Raw genomic sequence first — 16,171 nt, 5'->3', positions numbered from 1 at the left:
GTTCTTGTTTCCCTGGCCATAGCTGAGCCCTGTTGGGAATAGCACTGAGTTGCGACTTTTCCAGAGGATACAACGTGTCAGCGAAATCTGTCCTGCAGTGCGAGACTTGACACTGCAGTGACAGCGCAGCAATATTTCCCCTCTTGTTTCAGAACAAATTACCAGCAGCATGACATCAGAGGGCTCATTGTGCACCCAGATCCCCTCCTCACACACAATACTACCCCCCTCAAGTCAGCTCTCCAGGTGCAAGGACAGTCTCATTGTTATATAGTGTATGAATTCCATTTTCTTGGATACTTTGAACAAGTTCCAACAAGGTGTGAAAGTAGATTGTGTATTGCTCTATTTTCATTATTTCTGGATGCCACAAACACGAGTCACCTTTATCAAAGTATTTATTTACCTTATCATTGTGAACTTTCATCAAATCATTTTTATCTCTTTTTTTTTTTTAACTGTGAAGATGAAACCATTGTAAGAGAGGAGATAAAGGTCTTTTCCTGTATGAACAATGTTGATCCCAAAGCACTTTCCATTTCTGCCTTGACAGGTACAGCAGATACAGCAACAATGGGTGAAATAAAATCAAATGGCTCATGGAAGACAAAGTGGAGAGTCTAATGTTGTATGACACTGTGTGTCTGCAAGGCCACCAGATGCAATTCACTTGCAGGGTTTAAGAGTTTATCCAGAGCTCCAAGGTACACTACACATGCCTTTCTTGTTTACTTTCCTAAATGCATCACATTGGTACTGGATGGCCACTGCAAACCACTTTTGTGCCTTGGCAAAAAGTGGTATTCATCTCTCTGCCTTCTTTTCTTTTCCACTAGGTTTTGAGGTGCTCTGTGAAAAGAATGGGGGGGGGGGGGGGCCTGCTCTGCCTGCTCTGCCTGCTTTTTGCTACTCTGTGTGGAATAAAGCTGCATTTTGAGGGGGAGTGCTGTCATGCATCACACACCAGGAGGAGCAGGGAAACAAACAGGGCCAGATTCATCAAACAGAGTTGCTCGGTAGGATGGGGAACGCTGGGTGTTAATCAAAGTTGAACAGCTAAACTCATTTTAATCCAATGGGAGAAAGAAGGACTGGAGGGGAAGGAATAGTGCAGACCGCATCTTCTGTCTTGTGCGCGAAAAGGGTGAATAAAAAAATCCTGATTGGCAGACAAAATACCATATGATGACAAAATGCAACATAAAAGCATAAAGACATGAGCAAATGGATAATTATAGCAAAAATGAGGAAAATCTCTAGCAGTTTTCTTACACGAACTGTGGTTCAAGTTGCAAAAATTCATTATGCAAGCACAGCTGATTCTGTGTACCCAGTTTTGCATATTTGCGGCTTGCTTTAAATATGCTGTGCCACCCAGTCACTCTGGCTTATTTGTTTTTAAGTCCCGCGGACTTTGATGTGGCCGGTAATCTTGTCCAGTCTATTAGGATATTCAGATTGAAGAAGAGCGTAAATTAGTAGAGAAGCTCTTGTCCAACTCAGTTTTTTCTTTTTTTTGGGGGGGGGGGGGTTCTGCAGATCCTAATAGGGGGAATGGATTTATTTTGTTTTTGGAACAACCATGGCGAGGCTTCTGTTTAATCTCTGCAGGCCCCTCATCCTGCTTCCCCACCCACTCACCAGATTGATTGTATCTAATACCAGACAATGGCATCAATGAATTCAAGTAGTTTTTTCCCCCTCGCGGGTAGACAAGAAAGGGAATCATTTGCATGCAGGTGACATGTTCAAACGGGGCAAGGTGAGATGAATCAAAATGCAACTCAACAGTTTCCTAATGCTTTGACCAGATTACGCACCCATTTTTCTGCTGTCTTTTTTCCCACATTGGCTAGTAATATCCCATTTAAAATATTCAGGATTGGTTTTGATGAAAAAGTCTGCTGATTCACTGGTTCTCTGTAGTTTTGCTGGCTTAAATTGAATTTACTGGGGGGAAAAATCTGAGAGAGAAAATGCTTAGCCATATGTTTGAGCAGAGAACAGACCTGTTCTGTTATTGATCAGCTGTATTAATGAATACTTACTACTTCCTCTTCAGGATGCTTTTATGGTTGGACATATCATCTTACATCCTCATCATAAGCACAGTAACCACAACATGCAACCCCGGTAGTCTGGAGACTACACTTGTGTAGTCCAAACTGGCATCAAAGAGTGCAAAATTCATGATGTTGGCGTATTGATCCCTGAGGAAATTTAAATCATGTTCATGGGAAATTACTCACAACACCCCACAGATGCTGAACTACCTGATGAACATATGCACATGCATGGTGGAAAGGGAGAAAATATTGATGTGTGTGAAAAATGTAATCAGGTCTATAAAACACAAATTGTTATAAAGGTCACAAATGTTTTTCTCTGTACTTTTGCAAGGATTACAAAACAACAGCTAAACAACAGCTAACCAAACCTTTGACACATTAAGAGAGAATGTAGCAGACAAATTGGTGAAGTTTGAGGCTTTGTTGTTTATGTACTTAAAGATCTTTTGAAGAGCAGTGTAAATACTGTTATTTAGACACTTATGTTGCATTTATGAAGCCTAGACATGGAAGATATATAACATGCTATCATCCTGTATCCAGCTCTCTGTGCTCTGTGCATTTTAAGCATTACCATTCTGATCATTTCTGTGGGTTTTAAAAACAAATGCTGCTGTGTCTGCATCAAAACAGTGTAATGAGACAGTTGTTTTTTAGCTATGATGAATTAACAAAATCCTTGCAAAGGCTTGCTCAGTTGAGGATCTCTTGCATAGTTTTAACAATAAATTGAGCTCTTCTTTTGACACTGTTGCTGCTCAAATAATTAAAAAACAGACCACAAATTACCTTGGAAAACTGCTGCTATTTATCAGCTGAAAAACAAACTGTTGGAGGGCTGAGAGACGGTGGAGGAAAAGTAAATTAAATGTCCACTTTGACATCTTAAAGTTTCACATGAAAATGTGCAATCATGCTGTCAGAAAAGAATGACAAGCCCATTTCCCAAAGATTATTTCTGAAAACAAACACACTCTTCTCCACAATCAACACTGTTTTGAACCCAGTTTAAATTATCAAGCGTCAGTTCTTAAATGTCAGGAATATGCATTATTTTTTAAAGAAAACATAGACACCGTTAGATCCAGTTTTAGAAACACAGATTCATCTAGCCTCCACCTACTATAAATAATATCTTTTAGTTGGACCACAGTTGATAAAATTGGTGTCAATATCAACAAAATGAAGTCATCCACATGTACACTAGACCCTGTTCCTCCCAAAATAAATCCAGATGCCTCTTTCATTAAAAAAAACAAGAATAATCAACATGTCCCTGCAATTAGATACTTTCCCTTCTGCTTTTAAAACATCTTAAATCTTGCTTTCCTTAGTAAACTTCCTGAGAAGACTGTATTTGATCAACTACATGTTGCTGAATTCAATTCAATTTTCAATTCAGTTTTATTTATATAGTGCCGAATCACAACAACAGTTATCTCTGAGCGCTTTTCATAGACCTTCTTTTCTAGACCGTACTCTGTGATGATATTTACAGAAACCCAACAGTTCCCACCAAGAGCAAGCACTAGGCGACAGAGGCAAGGAAAAACTTCCTTTTAAGAGCCAGAATGATTATATTAATATTAAATGTAGTAAATGACCTGAGAATTTTGACTGATTTAAACAAAAATTGTTCACAAAAAACAACAACAATGCCGCTGTCCGCTTGTTGTTAGATTTGAGTGTTGCATTCGATACGATTGATCATGGCATTTTGACCACTTGACTTGAGAAGGATCTCTCTGGAACAGTGCTTGACTGGTTTTGCTACTTAGCTTTTTTTGTTAGTCATTTTGAAACAATGACTTGTTTCACATTCATTTGACACTGGATATTTCTCAGGGTCCTCTGGGTCCTACTCTTTTTTCTTTATGCTACCGGAAACATAATTAGTCACCATATTAAATTACTGTTACACTGATGATACACAACTATATATCTCTGTTTCACCAGACGCCCCAGTTCTTTTAATGCTCTTTGCACTGATATTAACATCTGAATAAGTACATTTTTGAGCAGAAAACAGAAATTGTTCTAGTAGGTTCAAATGCCAGAGTCAGTGTTTGCTAGCCTGTCCAAGCAAATTAAAACACGCTAGAGATCTGGGAGTGATTTTAGAATCTGATCTTAATTTTATTAGCCATTTTAACAAAAAAACATATTTTTTTTCACCTGAGGAACATTGTCAAAATCAGACTATTCTTAACCCATATTAAAAAATGCTTTTAATACAAGCCACTTATATTATTGCAGCTCTTTCTTTACTGGTCACCTTAAAAAAAATCACATTTCTGATTTCTTTGCACTACTGCACAGGCTACCTGTATCTTTTAGAATTGACTTTAAATTCCTTTACTTATCTACAAAAACTGTCCCTACAAAACCTCTCAGAAGTTCCTAAAGTATCCCAAAAGAAATCTGGTGAGGCTGCTTTCGGTTGTGTGGGACTGTGGGACACCCTCCTTAATTTGGCTTTTAATTAGGTGAACTTTGCTGGTATCATTAAGCATCATTAAGGCTCTATTGTATTGTGATCAACCTGTTTTGTTTGTTTGTTTTTCTCTTACTGCTTTTGCTATTCTGACCATTTTTGACTTGAATTGTTTATTTTCATGAGATCTTGTTTTGTTGAGCACTTTTGACTGCATCTTTGTATGAAAGGTGCTATTTAAATAAAGTTGTTATTATTATTATCATTTTTATTATTAGTTGTTATAATCAGGTCCAAGAGTATTGCATCACACCAACAAAACTCATACCAGATCCTATTACCCTAAAAGAGATGAGTGGGAGCTGAGAAATAAAAGAAAATGTTCCAGTCGTTGCCACCACCCTGCTACACTGTCTGGGCTAACATTAACACTGAAATGAGAATGACCTCATCATATGTTCAGCCAAATCATCATAAATGACATGATATTAACTCTGCCAGACAGCTTTTTTTTTCTTGGGCAGTTCTCCATTTTGCTTGAGTTTGTGGTTCTGTGCCCTTGTTATCTGGCCCTCCAGACTCTACTCTCACTGTGAGGCAGAAGAGCAGAAAGATGGCAGTAATTCATTTTGTGCCACGCCACAGGCAAGGCTCCTTTTCCCTTCTGCCCATTACCTCCAGACCAGACTACGCATCTCAGCAGGACTATCCCTGGCCCAGACCCACCATACTCCAGGGGGCTGAGGTTAGTGGACGACCCACTTTGGATTCTGTCAGCACCACCCGCAATTGTCTGAGGCACTCCGCTCCACCTCTAGGAAAACTGCAAAAAAGATGCCAGCCTCACAGTCAGTCAGACTGTGGAAGCAGAGTCCAGTTCCTTTTCTCTTCATCCAAAATAAACTCACACTACCCAAAAGAAATATTGAATGTTATATATTTGCACTAGTTAATCAAACACAGCACATAAAAACAACACGAAAAATAATTGTGCTGGAAAAATAAAACTTTATCTTAACGTAATAAATAATCACAACTTTCACAGAGTCAAAAGTATGCAGATGTCTCTGTGAGTTTTGTTTATTGGTCTGTTCAGTATCTGTTATGTGTTTTGAGTACCAGTTAGATTCTTGCCTTGTGTTTTGAAACTAGTTAGTGTCTGTCTGTTTTCCCCTGCTGTCTCTCTGCCTGCCTGTCTGCTGTCTTTATTAGTATCACCTGTTTGTGCTCCCGCCCTCTTCATTTGCCAGTGCTTAAATGTGTGTGACTTCTGTTCAGCTGTTGCTGGTTTGCTGTATGTTTGTCCACTGCTGTGTGTCTTGCCTGCCTGCCTGCCTGCCTGCCTGCCTGCCTGCCTGCCTGCCTGCCTGCCTGCCTGCCTGCCTGCCTGCCTGCCTGCCTGCCTGCCTGCCTGCCTGCCTGCCTGCCTGCCTGTTTCTGGATTACCCTTTGTTGAACTCTGGACTCTGCTGTAAGTTCTGCTGGCTTAAATAAATATGCAGAAACTGTACCTGTCCTGCGTTTGGGTCCTAAAACCTGTTCCTGCCAGCACACACGACAAATTGTGACAGCAGATTGTGTAAGAAAATTACAAAACAGATGTGAAAAATCTTTCAAAAACACATCACGTCAGTTTGACTTAGGAAGAAAATGAGTTCCACAAGTTAGGACCCTTAAATCTTACAGTTAAGTTGTTTGGGAAGATGAAAATTAGACTTGTTTGTAGAACAAAAGCTATATATTCGACTGAAAACTAAAGGGGACAGAGCGTTTGCTGTTAGGGCCCCGAGGCTCTGGAACAGCCTGCCTGAGGAAATCCGGTCGGCTGAGTCAGTGAACTCTTAAGTCCCTTCTTAAAACATACTTTTATAGGAGAGCCTTTCCCGATCTTATTTGACTTTATTTTATCCCTTTTATTGTATTGTATTTTATATTAATTTTTCATGCTCTTATCTTTTTTTTTGTTGTTTTTTTTTTTTTTTTTGTATTATTCTTTACACTTGTTAAAGCACTTTGTAACTTGTTTTTGAAAAGTGCTCTACAAATAAGGATTATTATTATATTGTATTTAGCATATTGGCAATATCCAAAAAATGGCTTTATAGTCTATTATGATGTTACATCTTAAACAGGAATGGATCTGTGTGTTTCCAAGGTAAAATATGGTTTGAAAAGGGAAAAGTTTCAAGTACAGCCCAGGGTTTTTAATTGGGAAGATGCACATCAAATCCAAGATGCTTGGATGTTTATGAGTTTAGAGTGGCATGATAGAAAAGCTCTCTCTCTCTCTCTCTCTTTTTTTTTGCAATATTGCCACAAGAACTAATTTGTTCCCCCTGCAAGCATTTAGGTTTGTTTTTTATCTTTATTTTTACGTGTTGTTGTTCATGAGGAGAGCAAAGGAAATATCCCATTAACAGGCTCTCTCCTATCTCCCTACATAAATCACTGACATGGAAATGAAACTGTTCTGACAAAAAGGGAGATTGATAGAGGAATACAAATGCAAAAACATTACACACACATTCATCCCTTCCTCTCCTCCATTTCACATAAAGGCACTTCAGCAATTGGAACAACTTCTGAATAGACAATTAGGAATGCAACAAAAGTCTGAAGTGATTTAAAAGGACAAAAATGTATCTGAGAGGACTCTTGTTCATAATTGCATTCTTTTCACATGGTGGCAGATTCAGCTAATCAATGTGGACCAAGTTGTTGATTCTTTGTTAAAATGTGACAAAGCCTGGATTTGTGACTACTGTGACAACAATTATATTTGTCTTTCGGTTGTGTGAGTGTTGCAAAATTTCTTCCTAAAACCTCCAACTGCCCCCTTTTAAAAACGCCTATCTATTTACCTTGTATTTGTAAATATTACAATAGATTTCCCATATTCATGCCTTAGATTCAAATATGATTTCAGGCATCCCTGAAATGGACCATACCATTTCCTAACATTGACATTAGTTGAACATTTTGTCTGCCCACATTTGCAGCAGCTGCTCCAGTCCTGGTGGAGACATTGTAAGTTAATGTCAGTAGTTAGCTATCTATCTTCTTTAATACACTTAACTTTCCTACCTTCAGAGTTTCATAATTAGCATTTCTTTTACTTAAAATGAGCCATTTAATGTTAGCTAGTTGATAGCCTATCTAATATTTCATCTAATTGTCAGCTAACACTGGTGCTTAGGCATGAAATTGATTAGTTATTGTAGAGATACATTTTGACATCAATATAGAGTTTCTTATTTCATTTTAAGTCTTTTGTGAGTCTTTTTACAATAAGCAGCCATATGTTTTCACTCTGGAATTCAGAAGTTTTACCTGCCCAGATAAATGTTAAAATCCAGGTTTGTTATTTCAAATGTATTCAGTTTGAGTTTTGTTTATGTAGCGCCAATTCATAATGAAAGTCATCTCATTGCAGTTTTTATACAGAGCAGGGAAGAGATCCAACAATTCCCCAACAATGTATGACTACTGCTTTATTGAACATTGCATTACATTGTATTCAGTCAACATGAGCAAGAGGAAAGGAGATATTTGCTAAAAAAAAGATTAAGTTGAAACTTTAAATTTAAAATGATAAGAATTAGGAATTAGAGATGATAATGCAGACTGAATTTTATGGTTGTGTCTTTGGTTCTCGTTCAGCATTGTGTGGGTCTGTGTTTGAGCGTTTGATGGTCTGCTGTTGTGAGTTGTATTTTGCTCTAGAACGTGACCTTAAATAAGCATGGATATTGTAAGATTTAAGTTCACTGTCGCACGTACCTGTGCTGTATTGGGTTTCCTTTATGACCTGGAAAAAAAGTTGACCCCCCGGGTTGTCATTGTATAATTCACACCCTGGATGGTTCTATGTACTACAATACCCATAAGCCTCAACCTCTGTTCTTATAGAGTAGAAACCAGTCAGATTAGTGAATTTGAGCTGTAGAAAAATCTGAATGTTTAATATTTAGTTTTTCCATAACACGCACAGATACTCTCTAATGTAATGTTTTTTTAAAGTTTTTAGTTGCTTCTGGCTAAAATAATCTACAGTATTCAACCCTCTCTATCCTACTGTTATCACTGACATGTCTGAGCTAGCTGCGACCCCTCGACTCACTCTTATACGACACATATTACAACAAAACTTCAATTAATAGCCCGGGCTTTTCTTAGCTTAAATCACTGAACTCACCAGGCCTATATTTGGGACAGACATCGATATGGAACAGGTCTTTTTCTTTTACCATGCCGGTAAATCTGAATGAATAATACTTTGGTGCTTATTGATTCCGTAAAATGAACCAAACGATTGAATTGTGGAGAATCTAACCAATCAAACAATGTGTAGTACTTTAACATTGACAAAGGTTTAGACATTTATTTTGGGATACATGATCTAAGCAGCTTAGAACTAATTCAATCAAGTGGGCTTCAAGAGGTTTCATAAATCAAGTGAACTTTTATAAAAAAAAAAACAAAAAAAAAAACCAGACCCAGCATCTAATTAAGACTTGCGTTTATTTGTTCAAATGTATAGCCACATCAGGCCAGTAAAAGGGACAGGCGTCTTTTTGGGACTAGGCTTTTAATTGAAGTTTTACAGTAAATATGATATTGGAGTGTTTTTGTCTAAACATATTAAACGAGCCACATGAGTTATTAGCTTAGCTTAACTATTAGGCAAGGCAATTTTATTTGTATAGTACAATTCACAGGGCAGTTCAATGTGCTGTGCTTTACAGGGTACAAAAACATGGAAACAAAAAGTATAAATAGATGGCAGAGGTAAAATATTTACAGTTTAAAATAAAAAAGTATTTAGTTACAAATGTCTTCAAATGGGATTTTGAAAGAGGTTTTCTTACTGTTGGAACAGAACCTGGAGGTTCCAGTTTCACTTTTGCACCAAATTGACACTGAATTTACCAAGAGTTAAATCTGCAGTATCTTCCCCTTCTGATAGTGAAAATAATTACACACCTATAACATCGGCTCTGCTGTACTGAGCTGCTGCTGCCGCTAGAGTTGCTCCCCCCTTCAGCTCTGGCAAACCAATCATTGCTTGTTGGCATAAAACACATCACTCAATACCGGTTTGCCAGGGTTTTTTTTCATATATTCCTCTAGAAATCAAACACATTCTTGACGACAACAACAACAGTGAAACTTCACTACTCACTCAGAGGCATTAAATCACTGATCTTGGTCCTCTTTGTTCAAGATAAACTCAAAGATTGACCCGATACTTTGACACAAGAGCGTGCAGCTCAAATCACAGCCTATTATTCCACATACCTTCCAGAGGAGCAGCTGACATTTACACACTTAAATCTATTACATCCTTTCAGTACTCATCTGTATGTCTCTGTCACTGCTTCTCTCTGTTTTTTGGGAGAGCTTTGGCCTCTAGCATATATTTGTCTACAACGTGCCCCAATCTGAGAGGTGCTCCAGCTTAGTGATGAACTCTAGGAGATTGCAGCTGCAAAAACAGCCCACTGATGATGCCTATAGAGCACACGAGGAGCAACAGGCAAACCTGGTTATAAACAAAGCACTTACTTGAGATAAGTAGCTGCATTTACCTAATCTTGGATGCTTTCTGTCATGTCCTAGTAATTATAATATCACTCCACAATGTGCAGGTATACTTGAAGTAAATGCTGGGTGTGGAAAAGGCCTTGATGAAGTGGATGAAGTGTGATGCTGATAGAGCCAGTGATTGGCTAGAACACAGGTCTCTTTGATCTCTCTTAAAGGTTAAGGAAAGTGCATGTAATTTATGTTTTATTCATTTTCTCACTTCCAGAGCACAATTTCTTTTTGGAGCTGCTTTTCATCTGACTGAAAAATGTTTTATGATTTTTTTTGGGTCTGCAAATGAGAAAAAATATAAAAGTGACCACCAACCAACAGGAAATGTACAATAGCAGCAACTCTGGTAAGTAATGTTCTTGCAGAGGGAGAAAGCCTACACAACGTGGCTTTCACCAGCAAACACAGAGGATTAAGTAAGTTTCCCTTTGAGAAATTAACTACTACACAAAGTGGAGATAAAAGAAGAGACAGAATAATGAGGCCTGTTTGCCTGTTCAGAGGGTTTAGCCATGTATTAAAAATCATACCGTTAAGCTTCCTGACAGATGCTAATGAAGTAATGTTTACATTTTTGATTCGCTGCCTAAACAATGATAAGACATGCTCTCGGAAAACAGCAAGCCCTGCAATCCAAACACATCCATTGAGCCTGTCACCAAAGACATGACAGCTTTCTTCCCTACTAACAACAATGAGTGACTCATTTCCATATTAATGAGAGAAAAGAAAGGCAAGTGGATGGGAGGGGGGTGTTGAGAGTGGAGGGGGCGATGTTGCGTCTTGTTGTCTTGGCACCTATTGACAAAGTCTTCAAATAGGTTGTTAATGACCAGCCCAAAACACGGGGAGCAGTCTGTATGTCTGTGGAGTAATCATATCAACATGTTGCGTATGCATATCATGCTTCGTACTCTCACCATACCTCCTATGCGGTTGCTTTTGCGGAAATGAGAGATATGCACGCATTCATGCAGGGACACATGTGCACGTGAAGACTTGCTCATCCATAGACACAAGATACACACAGCACTTAACATCTTGTACAATAAGAGACATCCTCATCCCACAGGAAGCAGGCTCCAGTACACCCAAAGGGTAAATACAAAATTAGCAGCTCTGGATGACTCTGGGACGAATCTAGGGGGGATACAAAACATCTGTTTGATCCCACAGTATTTACTCCTCATAACCTTTAGAATAAATTGCTGTTACCGTAACCTGCCAGCTAAATGTCTTTTATGCAAGACTTGAGATTCAGTCAGACTTAAAGGGGCACTGCGGTAATATAACATGTCAGTCCATGGGTACTTCCAGAATGTGAAAACAGTTGTATAATGTCTTCTGTGGCATTTGACGGTCACAGAGGGAACTTTGTAAAGTCTAAGAAAAGTCATCAACAGGGTATCTTAGCTTAGGCTTAGAGACAGCATGTTTTACAAAGTGTTAAAAGCATTTTTGGAGCTTAAACATGCAATAACACACTGATTTGTCCACCTGGTGGCAGAAGAAACAAGTTGTGAACACAACATTGACATATTCACCTTTTAAGTTGATATGGTGAACGTGTTAGCAAACAGTTGCTTATTTAAACATCCAGAAGTTACAGATCACCATTATCATTCACTTAGATTCTTGTCTTCTGGCCATCTAGAAAATGTAAATCCAAAATTCACTCTCCTTTTAGCTCTGTTTTAGTTTCTAACTTCTGAGGGAAACGTATGTCTCCTTAGCTGCTAAATGCTATTTATGTATGTGCTTGTATTGTCTTTGCTTGATGTTTGTTGTTCTGTTTTGCATTATCTTATAGTGTGTAAAGTGATATACTAGAGGACCACAATGGAAATAAGCCTTACTACCTTATTGTGTTTTCATCCTTGTGGTTTTTAATGTATATGACTACAGTGCAGTGTTATGTGATTTTTAATCATCATATATCATCATTCACATTATGTTCACCAGCTAGTTCCTAACTGTGTATATCTGTTGTTTGGTGCTCAGCATGTAGTATATTTTTTTTTCGCTAAAGCTGCCTCCTGTAGCACACACTGAGTGCTGTGAGAGTGAACCAAAACAGTAAATTTTGCATCTCAAGGAATTGAGAATTGAGGGCAAAGATTCATATTTTCCATTTGACAAACAGACTTGTTGGGACTTTTCATCAAACTCCCATGTTCACCACTATCTCAGGGATGTGAATATGTGTCCCCACATTCTGTGTAGGTTTGTGATTATCTGAGGCATTTATTCTAACACTTGACTCTGAGAGGCATCTCAGAGACATAATCTTCTAGTCCATGGTGCATGTCATTAGCCTCCTAAATTACAAACATCATTAGGAGAATTGATTCAACTTAACCTCCTGGGGGGCTTGGGTCTGCTGTTCCAACATGGCGGGAGCTCATTCTGAGTGTGGTGTCAATCCTATTTCACAAGTTCAAGCGGACCCATTGGGGGTCTGAGCCGTTCCCCCTCTTTATCCCTCCACGGTGAGGTCCTGCCACCTCATTAGCAAAAAAGAATAGAGTGTGTGTGTGTGTGTGTGTGTGTGTAGCCTTCATGCGTGTTGGGCATGTTTCAGCCTCAAAGTAGGGGAGATGAAGTCATTGTGGAACACTGACCTCTGCAACAACCTCAAATACAGCGACATTGTGGGGGGCATGGCCGGGCCATGCTGTGACAATGGCGAAGAGGGCTGATGCTGATTTTTATTCAACAAAAAAAAATGTTACATGTTTCTTTGCCCTATAATGCTGTGGTATTTTATGTTACAGTATTTTCTACTAATTCAACACAAAAGCCTGAGAAATTGAATTGCTGTAACTTTCCAAGAAACAGAAAGTGCAGCTGTGAGTCAACATCAACAGTGCCTGAGCAGAGTATGTGAAGGGAAATCATTTTGATAAGAGTCTGCAGGGTGGGAGAAGAGTGCCAAGGGAAAGCAACTAAGGTATAAGAGGGGAATTGACAAATAGAAAAATGACTACTAGGCTACACACACAGCATGAGTAAACATCGAAATATTATATTGAATCTCAAATTATAATGCAACATGGTCCTTGTACTCTGGAACAGCCACTAATTCTAGCCCATGTAAGAAACATGGCGGGGATAGTGTGCCTTAAATAATTCATCTGGACATTGATAGATGTGTGTCTCCAGAGACCCCAGAGGCTTGCTGTGAACTGTGCCTGTGAATCTGAGAGTATTGAGATTGGGATCAGAGTTCAACATGAGAAGGTCTGATACGGCGCTACATTTAACCCATACCTTCTCTTCTAATTGGATGGCACAAATCTCTTCGGTACTCAAAGCTCCCCTCCATGTCCAGTGAGATGTTTTATGTTGATGCAGCAGTGGATTGAATGTGGACTGCAGAGCACATGGTTTTGCATGTTAAAAAAATCTAATAAAGCACTTTTTAGCTTGCTATAAAATGTAAACAGGCCAAAAGTCTGATTTTGTTGTTTTATTAAAAAGGAGATAATTGATTAAGTATTGCTGGCTTTGATCAAACTTAAGTAAACAGAGAATATTCTCAGAGGTCATGTCAGCAGTGGGGAGTGGAAGAGATTTTCTCTTGTCTTCAAATAAATTAAATTAGCTGCTTTTGTGTTTCTCAACATGTGCACTGCTTCCTATAAGAAGAAGAGTCTTAAAGGTTGTTGCCCTCTAATAATAACTATCTTTTTCTTTCATCTGGGTTTCTAATGTGAACAGAGTGTCTGAAATCACCGGTCTTGATTTTTGTAAACAAAATACAATCAATCCCAAACATCAATAAAATCATGGCTGTGAGACACAAGAACACAATTTCGCCACAATCCATTTTCTGCATAATTATCACACTGAGGGGTTGTCTCTTTATGCTATACGCTGCACACCCCGACATGTAACCAGCGTTCTTACAGGAGTTGGACAATCGTTGATGGACAGATCAATATTGGAGCATATGGAGGCCAGGCAGAATATAGAAATGAAAAGTGGAAAATGGGATATAGACACCCTGACTGGCACTTCACACAATCTGTTGCCATTTACTTGACCTCACGGAGTGACCACGCAAAGCACAGAAATTAGACTGAAAATGAAATGTAGAGAGATGCTGTGGCTGCTTTAATCTGTAGCATGGCCACTCTTCCAACTCTGCATCACAGTCAAACCCTTCATGGATTAATGTAATGATGTGGGTCAATGCTTGTTCTTTGTGCAAGAACAAGTTTCAAGAAGGGACAGTAAAGATCAATCATGTCATGTCATCTGTGACCCCATGCATTCACAAAGCACTGGGAGTCACATGCTTTGCTCTTGTCACATCACTTGTGCATGGGGGACTTCAGTATAAACAACACAGTCAAACAATATTTAGTATTACTTAATGAAATTGACTGCCCTTGCAGAAGCCGCAGCTCTATTTGCAGAATAAAGGAACTTCTAACATAATCAATATCAGGTAGTTGAGATTTGTACAACCCTTATTCTGTGAAAAATGCTCCCTATACATGAACTTGCCAAACACAGAAAATGTTAAGTACATGTCTACTTACAACTACAAGGCTTACACTTGTCACCGTTTACTCACGACTGTGTTATTTATGAGCTTTCATTTGACATCACTCCACTGTGATCCATTCAAAGGACAACCATTAATCATATATACAGTTTAAAAGGATGAAACATGATAACACAGACTAGTCCAGGCCCCTATAACATCTGATTATTATGTTAAAGGAATACCATAAATTATAGATTCACTTTCAATTTGAGCACCAATAGCATATACATAATTTCATGTCGGGCCACTATCAGTCTATTGAACTTTCTGTTCAGCCAAGGAAAAAAAACTACATATTTTCTAACTTACCCTACTTGTATCTGGCTGTGCAGATAGTGTGGACTCTATTTGCCCAGAATTTGAGATATCTATCTCTCAAACATCTGCCACCATGGAATACAGTTTTGGTTTTACGTGCCCAAATTTTTAAAATAGGTTTCTGATATCAACCCAGTGGAATGGAGGTGAATGAAATTAAGTGTTTGTGCTGCTAACCTGCATTAATTATTTTTTTATGTTCACCAGCTAGTTGCTAACCTTGTCTGTCTGCTGTTTGGTGCTGGGGGGTGGTAGTGCACAGTGGGTTTACTAGAGCTTTTGCACTGAAAACAGTTGCCCACTATGCCTGAAAACAATACTGATGAAAGCTATGAGAGTCAACTAAGATAGAAAATTGTTTATGGTGGCCTAGTGGTTAAAATGCATCTAACTGGGAACTATTGTTTCATGTCATACCCCTATCTCTATATCTCAACATTTGTTGTCTGCATCTCTAACGTGACCTATATAACAAAGGAAAAATGACAAAAGCACAATCTTAGATATTGAAAACAAAAGACAAAAAAAGTCACACAGAAGGCAAGTGAGATGCTTAAATACTGTAGTGCTGAGGGCACTGCAGAGTCCGGTGACAATTCTCTGTGGGTTTGTCACGAGAGACACCTTTCATGTTACACTGCCATTTGACCCATTGTTCATATAAATATATTGATTAGTGCAACTTTAAAGTTACATGTTAAAAAACTAAAACACCACAAAGTCTTTCCAGACGCAGTGTAGCAGTGTAGCCTGCTTGGAATAATCCACAGACCTCACTTTCACTGTTTTCATTGGGACTAGCTAGGTCTTTGATCACAAAGTAGGCTAGTTCCAAAGAAAACTACCAGTCATATTTGTGGATTACCCACAGTAACAAGGACATAGTTCTGTAAAGACAGTTCAGTGCCCCCAACACTGTGAGCACCACGAATTAAAGTCCATTAACCTCTACTTTATTGTGTTGCTAGCAGAAGGAGACATTGCGTGGCTAAATGGAAAGGGGTAGGCTAAGTGAGATTTTTTTTTTCTTTTTTGTGATGTGGGTGAAGTGACCCTTTCATGTGATTTCCTCGGTCAGAATTTGAAAACACTCAAGACAAAACAAATCCCATTTGACCACTTAATTTTTGCAAACCATGTGAGCAGAAGGCGTGCGTGTGTGTGCGTGTGTGGTAGTGGGGGGGGGGGGGGGCTTTT

This window comes from Micropterus dolomieu, linkage group LG14 (assembly GCF_021292245.1).
Source record: "Micropterus dolomieu isolate WLL.071019.BEF.003 ecotype Adirondacks linkage group LG14, ASM2129224v1, whole genome shotgun sequence".
Lineage (NCBI taxonomy): Eukaryota > Metazoa > Chordata > Actinopteri > Centrarchiformes > Centrarchidae > Micropterus > Micropterus dolomieu.
The sequence above is the reverse complement of the archived record's forward strand: the minus strand, read 5'-3'. Positions refer to the sequence as shown.